Source organism: Moschus berezovskii, chromosome 4 (genome assembly GCF_049115385.1).
Source record: "Moschus berezovskii isolate FMDL1 chromosome 4, NW_MosBer_1.0, whole genome shotgun sequence".
Lineage (NCBI taxonomy): Eukaryota > Metazoa > Chordata > Mammalia > Artiodactyla > Moschidae > Moschus > Moschus berezovskii.
The window spans coordinates 113,098,502-113,108,745 of NC_142463.1; the positions used below are offsets into that span (position 1 = coordinate 113,098,502).

The 10,244-nt window shown below is 42.7% G+C and overlaps 1 pseudogene; it reads left to right on the forward strand.

The window, feature by feature from the left end:
* Nucleotides 1-6,441: 6,441 nt before the first annotated feature.
* On the forward strand, nucleotides 6,442-9,346 carry LOC129540432 (T-cell surface glycoprotein CD1b-2-like; annotated as a pseudogene).
* Nucleotides 9,347-10,244: the final 898 nt, after the last annotated feature.

Below are 10,244 nucleotides of genomic sequence, written 5' to 3' on the forward strand. Positions count from 1 at the left end.
AACTCTATACAGCCAGCAAAAACAAAACCAGGATCTGACTGTGGCTCAGATCATGAACTCCTTATTGCAAAAATCAGACTTAAATTGAAGAAAGTAGAGTAAACCACTAGGTCATTCAAATATGCCCTAAATCAAATCCCTTAGGATTATACAGTGGAAGTGAGAAATAGATCAAGGGATTAGATATGACAGATAGAGTGCCTGAGGAACTATGGACAGAGGTTTGTAACATTGTACAGTAGGCAGTGATAAAAAAAAAAAAAGAAATGCAAAAAGGCAAAATGGTTATCTGAGAAAGCCTTACAAACAGCTGAGAAAAGTAGAGAAATGAAAGGCAAAGGAGAAAAGGAAAGATATACCCATCTGAATGCAGAGTTCTAAAGAAGAACAAGGAGAGATAAGAAAACCTTTCTAAGTGATCAATGCAAAGAAATGGAGGAGAAAAATAGAATGGAAAAGATTAGAGCTGTCTTCAAGAAAATAAAAATACCAAGGGAACATTTCATGCAAAGTTGGGCACAATAAAGGACAGAAATGGTATGGACCTAACAGAAGCAGAAGACATTAAGAAAAGGTGGCGAGAATAACAGAAGAACTACACGAATATGATCTGGATAACCAAAAGGTGTGATCAGTCACCTACAGCTAGACATCCTGGAGTGAGAAGTCTAGTGAGACTTAGGAAACATCACTATGAACAAAGCTAGTGGAGGTGATGGAATTCCAGCTGAGCTATTTCAAATCCTAAAAGATGATGCTGTGAAAGTGCTGCACTCAATATGCCAGCAAACTTGGAAAATTCAGCACTGGCCACAGGACTGGAAAATGTCAGTTTTCATTCCAATCCCAAAGAAGGGCAATTCCAAAGAATTTCAAACTACTTACAGTTTCACTCATTTCTCATGCTATCGAGGTTATGCTCAAAATTCTCCAAGCTAGGTTTCAACAGTATGTGGACCTAGCACTTCCAGATGTAAAAGCTGAATTTCGAAAAGGCAGAGGAACCAGAGATCAAATTGACAACATCCATTGAATCATAGAAAAAGCAAGAGAATTCCAGAAAAATACCTACTCTGCTTCATTAACTACGCTAAAGTCTTTGACTGTGTGGAGTAGAACAGATTATAGAAAGTTCTTCAAGAGATGGGAATACCAGACCACCTGACCTGCAGGTGAGAAACCCTTATGCAGGTCAAGAAGCAACAATTAGAACCAGATAAAGAGCAAAAAACTGGTTCAAAATTGGGAAAAAATTGAGACAAGGCTGTATGTTGTCACTGTGCTTATTTAACTTGTATGCAAAGTACAACCGGAGAAGGCAATGCAAGCCACTCCAGTACTCTTGCCTAGAAAATCCCATGGACAGAGGAGACTGGTGGGCTACAGTCCATGGGGTCGCTACTAGTCTGACAAGACTGAACGACTTCACTTTCACTTTTCACTTTCACACATTGGAGAAGGAAATGGCAACCTACTCCAGTGTTCTTGCCTGGAGAATCCCAGGGATGGCAGAGCCTGAGAAACGCTGGGCTGGATGAAACACAAGTTCGAATCAAGATAGCCAAGAGAAATATCAATAACCTCAGATATGAAGATGACCTCACCCTTATGGCAGAAAATGAAGAAGAACTAAAAAACCTCTTGATGAAAGTGAAAGAGGAGAGTGAAAAAGTTGGCTTAAAGTGCATCATTCAGAAAGCCCAGATCATGGCATCTGGTCCATCACTTGACAGCAAATAGGTGGGGAAACAGTGGAAACACTGACAGACTTTATTTTGGGGGGCTCCAAAATCATTGCCAATGGTGACTGCAGCTATGAAATCAAAAGATGCTTGCTCCTTGGAAGAAAAGCTATGATAAACCTATACAATGTATTAAAAAGCAGAGACATTACTTTACCAACACATGTCCATACAGTCAAAGATATGATTTTTCAGAAGTCTTGTTTGGATGTGAGAGTTGAACCATAAAGAAGGCTGAGTCCAAACATTTCTCCAGTTAATGATAAATATATTGTTAAAACTTGCCAAAGGCATATAAAGAGAATATGAAAAATCACACTTTAGGACAAACATTGCTGAACTGGTTCTTTTCTCACCTGCTGCTGCTGCTGCTGCTGCTAAGTCACTTCAGTCGTGTCCGACTCTGTGTGACCCCATAGACAGAAGCCCACCAGGCTCCCCCGTCCCTGGGATTCTCCAGGCAAGAACACTGGAGTGGGTTGCCATTTCCTTCTCCAATGTGTGAAAGTGAAAAGTGAAAGTGAAGTCGCTTGGTCGTGTCCGACCCTTAGCGACCCCATGGACTGCAGCCCACCAGGCTCCTCCGTCCATGGGATTCTCCAGGCAAGAGTACTGGAGTGGCTTGCTGTTGCCTTCTCCGTTTCTCACCTAGCAATACTTTATTTGTTGATAGGAAAGAGCAAACTGTAAGTAGAGATTATGAAATGTTACAAAAGGAGAAGGAAGTTTTACTGCTAATGAGCCTACTAAAAAATGCAATCTTTGACTTGGATAAAGCTGCACATATTATAACTCCTGTTTACTTGTCTCATGAAGTTTAGTTACTGAAAATGCTAGAGGTGAAGAGCGACTGAAGGGAAGGTCATATAGCAGTTCAGTTCAGTTCAGTCACTCAGTCGTGTCCGACTCTTTGTGACCCCATGAATCACAGCACGCCAGGCCTCCCTGTCCATCACCAACTCCTGGAGTTCACTCAAACTCATGTCCACAGAGTCGGTGATGCCATCCAGCCATCTCATTCTCGGTTGTCCCCTTCTCCTCCCGCCCCCAATCCTTCCCAGCATCAGAGTCTTTTCCAGTGAGTCAACTCGTCACATGAGGTGGCCACAGTATTGGAGTTTCAGCTTCAGCATCAGTCCTTCCAATGAACACCCAGGATTGATCTCCCTTAGAATGGACTGGTTGGATCTCCTTGCAGTCCAAGGGACTCTTAAGAGTCTTCTCCAGCACCCACAGTTCAAAAGCATCAATTGTTTGGCGATCAGACTTCTTCACAGTCCAACTCTCACATCCATACATGACCACTGGAAAAACCATAGCCTTGACTAGACGGACCTTTGTTGGCAAAGTAATGTCAGTAGTAAATATAATTTTCAATCTCAAAAATTCTTATGGTGTAAGAGAATTTTGCTCATTATCATATTTGATTCTGGGATTTGGGTTCCAGAATCAAATATAGAAAAGGTGTATGATCAACACATACCCACTCTCAGAAACAATAATGTGGAATTAAAGAGTCCAGGTAAGAAGAATGAGATAAGAAAGAGGGTCAAGTGAGGCATTGGGAAGAGGTAATGACAAAGTTCTGGGGGACTGAAGGCAGTGGGGAGGGAGGATGACATAGGTGAACAAACCAAAGGAGTTCTTTTACATTAAAACAGCCTGGAAGCTGAGCAATTGCTTATTATTAGCGTCCTATTTCCGGAGAAGGCAATGGCAAGCCACTCCAGTACTCTTGCCTAGAAAATCCCATGGATGGCAGAGCCTGGTAGGCTGCAGTCCATGGGTTCGTTATGAGTCAGACATGACTGAGTGACTTCACTTTCGCTTTTCACCTTCACACATTGGAGAAGGAAATGGCGACCCACTCCAGTGTCTTGCCTGGAGAATCCCAGGGAAGGGGGAGCCTGGTGGGCTTCAGTCTATGGGGTCACACAGAGTTGGACACGACTGAAGTGACTTAGCAACAGCAGCAGCAGCAGCAGCAGCGTAATATTTCAGTTCAGTTCAGTCGCTCAGTTGTGTCCAACTCTTTGTGACCCCATGGGCTGCAGCATGCCAGGCTTCCAGGTTCATCACCAACTCCTGGAGTTTACTCAAGCTCATGTCTATTGAGTTGGTGATGCCATCCAACCGTCTCATCCTCTGTCGTCCCCTTCTCCTCCCACCTTCAATCTTTTCCAGCATCAGGGTCTTTTCAAATGAGTCAGCTCTTCACATCAGGTGGCCAAAGTATTGGAGTTTCAGCGTCAGCATCAGTCCTTCTAATGAATATTCAGGACTGATCTCCTTTAGAATAGACTGGTTGGATCTCCTTGCAGTCCAAGGGACTCTCAAGACTCTTCTCCAACACCACAGTTCAAAACCATCAGTTCTTTGGCACTCAACTTTCTTCATAGTCCAACTCTCATATACATACATGACTACTGGAAAAACTGCCTTGACTAGACAGACATTTGTTGGCAAAGTAATTTCTCTGCTTTTTAATATGCTCCCTAGGTTGGTCATAACTTTTCTTCCCAGGAGCAAGCGTCTGTTAATTTCATGGCTGCAATCACCATCTGCAGTGATTTTGGAGCCCCCCAAAATAAAGTCTGTCAGTGTTTCTACAGTTTCCACATTTATTTGTCGTGAAGTGATGGGACCAGATGCCATTATTTTAGCTTTCTGAATGCTGATTTTTAGGCCAACTTTTTCACTCTCCTCTTTCACTTTCATCAAGAGGCTTTTTAGTTCCTCTTCACTTTCTGCCATTAAGTTGATGTCATCTGCATATCTGAGGTTATTGATATTTCTCCCAGCAATCTTGATTCCAGCTTGTTCTTCATCCAGCCCAGCATTTTTCATGATGTACTCTGTATATAAGTTAAATAAGCAGGGTGACAATATACAACCTTGATGTTCTCCTTTCCTAGTTTGGAACCAGTCTGTTGTTCCATGTCCAGTTCTAATGTTGCTTCCTGACCTGCATACAGATTTCTCAAGAGGCAGGTCAGGTGTTCTGGTATTCCCATCTCTTTCAGAATTTTCCACAGTTTGTTGTGATCCACAAAGTGAAATGCTTTGGCATAGTCAATACAGCAGAAGTAGATGTTTTTCTGGAACTCTCTTGCTTTTTTGATGATCCAACGGATGTTGACAACTTGATCTCTGGTTCCTCTACCTTCTTTAAATCCAGCTCGAACATCTGGAAGTTCATGGCTCACATACTGTTGAAGCCTGGCTTGGAGACGTTTGAGCATTATTTTATTAGCATGTAAGCATTCTTTGACATTGCCCTTTGGAATTGGAATTAAAACTGACCTTTTCCAGTCCTGTGGCCAGTGCTGAGTTTTCCAAATTTGTTGGCATATTGAGTGTAACACTTTCACAGTATCATCTTTTAGGATTTGTAATAGCTCAGCTGGAAGTCCATTGCCTCCACTAGCTTTGTTTGTAGTGATGCTTCCTAAAGCCCACTTTACTTCACATTCCAGGATGTCTGACTAGCTGAGTGATTACACCATCGTGGTCATCTGGGTCATGAAGATCTTTCTTGTATAGTTCTTTTGTGTATTGTTGCCAGCTCTTCTTAATCTCGTCTGTTTCTGTTAGGTCCATACCATTTCTGTCCTTTATTGTGCCTGTCTTTGCATGAAATGTTCCCTTGGTATCTCTGATTTTCTTGAAGAGATCTCTAGTCTTTCCCATTCTATTGTTTTCCTTTATTTCTTTGCACTGATCACTGAGGAAGACTTTCTTATTTCTCCTTGCTATTCTTTGGAACTCTGCATTCAAATGGGTATATATTTCCTTTACTCCTTTGTCTTTTGCTTCTCTTCTTTTCACAGCTATTTGTGAAATAGCTGTGACAACAATTTTGCCTTTTTGCATTTCTTTTTCTTGGGGATGGTCTTGATCCCTGCCTCCTGTACCGTGTCACGAACCTTCACCTATATTTCTTCAGGCACTCTGTCTATCAGATCTAATCCCTTGAATCTATTTCTCACTTCCACTGTATAATTGTAAGGGATTTGATTTAGGTCATTCCTGAGTGGTCTAGTGGTTTTCCCTACTTTCTTCAATCTGAGTCTGAAGGACTGAAGTCTTTCTTCAATCTAAGTCTGAAGGACTGGAAAACAGACTCTTGGAGGGCACAAACAGAGCCTTGTGTGCACCAGGACTTAGGAGAAAGGAGCAGTGACCCCACAAGAGACTGACCCAGACTTGCCTATAAGTGTCCAGGAGACTTTGGTGGAGGCATGGGTCAGTGGTGACCTGCTGCAGGGTTGGGGGCACTGAGTGTAGCGGTACATGCATGGGACCTTTTGAAGGAGGTCAGCATTATCTTCATTACCTCCACCATAGTTTGGTCCCAGGTAAAGAGCAGGGAAGGAACACAGCCCACCCATCAACAGCCTCCTATTTAACAGATGTGAAAATAAAAGATTCAGAAGGTGAAATAACTTTTCAACATCACATGGGAGCTTTTCCAAGGTAGTAACTATAAAGGAGGCTGAGGCCAAGGAGTGAAAATGAGAGGCAGAGTGGGAGTCTAGAGAGCGGTGGAAGATACAGTTTTTCTGTGGTGTGCAATGTGGGCCAGAGATTTGTCAGTTAGGGAAAAGAGGAAGTCACTTTAGAATTCCAAGGAAAAGTTGTGCTGAAATTAGAGATTAAATACCAGTTCTGAGAGTTAGAAATTCTGCTTCCCAGTGAAATGCTGCTTCTACCACTTCTGTTACTAGTGTTTATCATCCCAGGTAGTGATAATGAGGGCAGTAAGAGTAACTCTGGCTTCTGCATAAAAAGCACGCTGCACCTACCATGAAGGGTCTGGGCTTTGCTGTCTAAAGCTCTCTTCACTATTCCGGAGGCTGGGGATGGAGCCAGAAGCTTTGGGGCAGGGAATTGTTTCAAGCTCTATATTGTTGTTCAGACTCTGGGTTCTTTTTCATTCCATACTGATTCTACATTTTCCCTCACTCTTCTCATCCTTCTACAATGTTCCAGGAGCCAACTGCCTTCTATCTCAACCGGATTTCGACCTATGCCAAAAGCACCTGGGTTCCAATCAAGACTTAGGCTGGTTGGATGACTTGAAGGTTCATGACTTGGAGAGTGACTCAGGCACTGCCATTTTCCTGAAGCCCTGGTCCAAAAGCAACTTTAGTGATGAGGAGATGACTGATTTGGAGGACCTGTTTTGAGTCTACTTCATCAGATTCACCCAGGAAGTGCAGGACCACATTAGTGAATTCTCGTTGGAATGTGAGTACAGTGCTCTGACCTGAAGACACTCTCAATGCCTTTTCTCTCCCTTGGTTCAGGCTACTACTCTCCTTTCCCCTCTTTATCCAACTGCATGTACACACTTGTCTAGAATGTCTCCAGCTCTGACTCCACATGTCCACCCAGTCTTGCAGATTCTTCCTATTTCTTGCATTCTTGTGTGACACATGCATTTCCTCCTTTGTAGCCATTTCCTGGTTTGCTTGCAAGTAACTTGCTTCTCTAAAACTCCAAAGAAGAGCCTCCTTTTTCTACTCTGTGCCTAAGTGATGTAAAGTGTGACTTCCTACTCTTCTAATCAATGTCTTCAAGCATCTGTTGCCCAATCCCTTCTCTACATGTAACCATTCCCTACACCATGGAATGCTGCACTTCTGACTCCATCACACGTTGCCTCTTCTCCCCTCCTGCCTATTGTATGTCCTTAAAAGGGCCTAACCGTACCATTTATGATATGCATACCTCTCCCCAGTGCTCTTCTTTCTGAAAAGTCCTGAATAATGCAATTGGTTTTTGAGTTATCATTTCACATCAGACCTTTCTCGCCACTGAAAACTAAAGTCCTATGCCTTTTCCCCATCCTTCTCTTTGTTGTTTGCATTTAAATAAGTTCACTTCTGTTTTCCTTTACACAGACCCCTTTGTGATCCAGGTCATAGAAAGTTGTGGGGTGCATTCTGGGAAGGCCATAGGAAGCTCTTTGACAGGAGCTTTAGGGGGATTGGATTTTGTGAGGATCCAGAATCATTCCTGTGGGCCTGGACCAGACAATGGCAGCAGGAGGCAGAAATTTTGTGCATTCGTGACTCAGTATCAAGGCATCTCCAATATCACTGAGAAAGAAGCTCATGTCAGAAACCTGTCCTCAATATTCTGGGTGTCCTCGATGCAGGAAAAGCAAAACTGCAGAGGCAAGGTTAGTCTTGTTCTCTCTCCAAGACTTTTCTATTTCACCTCCCACCACTTCCTTTAAATTCAAAAGTGGGAAATACCTCAGTTCAGTTCAGTTCAGTTCAGTCGCTCAGTCGTGTCCGACTCTCCGCGACCCTATGAATCACAGCACGCCAGGCCTCCCTGTCCATCACCAACTCCCACAGTTCACTCAAACTCATGTCCACAGAGTCGGTGATGCCATCCAGCCATCTCATTCTCTGTCATCCCCTTCTCCTCCCGCCCCCAACCTTTCCTAACATCAGACTCTTTTCCAGTGAGTCAACTCATCGCATGAGGTGGCCAAAGTATTGGAGTTTCAGTTTTAGCATCAGTCCTTCCAATGAACACCCAGGATTGATCTCCTTTAGAATGGACTGGTTGCATCTCCTTGCAGTACAAAGGACTCTCAAGAGTCTTCTCCAATACCTAAGTAGAGAGGGGCTAATCAATAAATGATTTGGTTCCCATGGAAGTGGATGAGGTAACTGTCCAAATTTGTGGATTTCTGAGTTCCTATGCTCTGCATTAGAGTCATAATCTGACATTCTTACTTCTTCCTACCCCAGTGAAGCTTGAGGCCATGCTGTCCAGTGCCCCACTCCTGGGCCTGGCCTCCTATTGCTGGTGTGCCACGTCTCAGGATTCTACCCCAAACCTGTGCAGGTGATGTGGATGAGGGGTGAGCAGGAGCAGCCTGGTACTCAGCAAGGAGATGCCCAATGCAGACTGGACTTGGTATCTCCGAGTAACCCTGGATGTGGTGGCTGGGGAGGTGGCTGGTGTGAGTTGCCGAGGGAGGCACAGCAGTCTAGGAGACCAGGACATCATCCTGTAGTGGGGTGAGAAGGAACTGGGGCCCAACTGGGAATGGGAGGAGATGGTCATCAAGAACAGAGAGTGGGACACAGGAAAGGAAATGATTTGATGGATGAGAGAAGGATGGAGGGAGGAAGACAGGCATGGAGAAAGGAAAGACAGGGAGGATAGAGAGAGAGATTTAGGGAGACAGAGAGTCAGAGTTTGAGATTTATTTCTAGGACTACAGTGCCAGAGATATGAAAATAGCTGATTTAAACTGCACAGTAGATAAGGATGAAAGACCGTAGTCTGGGTGGGATGTGGCAAGAAGGCGAGACTAAGGGTGGTTGTGAGTATGAGACCTCTGGGAATATGAGAAAGGGAACCAGAGATGCCCATGCTTCAGAATAGGTAATGGTTGTGTTGACATTCGGGTGAGCAAGAAGGCCTGGAGAACTAGAGAAGGGCTTTGAAGTGACATTCTTTTTGTCTTCTCTCAATTGCCAGGGTGCTCCACATCCATTGGCTTGATACTTGTGGCAATAACATTGCCTTCTTTGATCCTTTTGATGTCTTTCATTATGGTTTGGAGACACTGGTGAATTTTCATTTTTTAATCTTTCTTTTCTTACATCCTTTCACTCTTTCCCTCCATTTTATCTATTAATATTATGTCACTTTAGTCTCAATATTTCCACTAGATCATTTTCCTTTCTTCTCCAGTTCCCATTTGTAGGTAAATCTGATTTAAAAAAATAGTGTTAAAATATATACGACATAAAACTTACTGCACTAGCCATTTAAAATGTGTAGTTTAATTGTATTAAGTATATACACGTTTTATGCAGCCAATCTCTAGAACTCTTTTCATCTTGAAAAACTGAAAGTCTCTTCCATTAAATCACATTCCCCAATCCTTACTCCCTTAGGCCCTGGCAACCACCATTCTATTTTCTCTCTGTATGAATCTATCTACCCGTGGTACCTCATAGAATTGAAATCATTTGTGTTTTTTGCTAATGGCTTATTCCACTTAACATTGTATCTTCATAATTTATTCATGTGGTGGACTGTATTAGAATTTGTTTCCTTTTAATGGCTGTTTTGTTTACCTGCTCATCAATAGACTCTTGGGTTGATTCCACCTTTTGGTTATTGTGTATAATGCTGCTGTGAACATGGCATACAAATATCTCTCAAGAAGAGCAAGTTTTTGTTTGTGTTCTTAACAGGTCATATCAGAATATCTTGTGAGCCCTGACCATGTTTCCTTTTACATTTGGAATAAATATCCAGGAACCCAGAAACTCAAGTTGTCAGCCTAGGTTTCAATTTTATCAAATTTCAACAAATAATCACCACATTTGATTAAATCAGTGTTCTTGTAAGCTTTAAAATGAATAATAATTTATGCACTAGCAGAAACATAAAAAAATTGCTTTTATGAGACAATGTCATTAGTAAGGTACACTGAGATTTTGTAGATGTGATGTGTAAGAA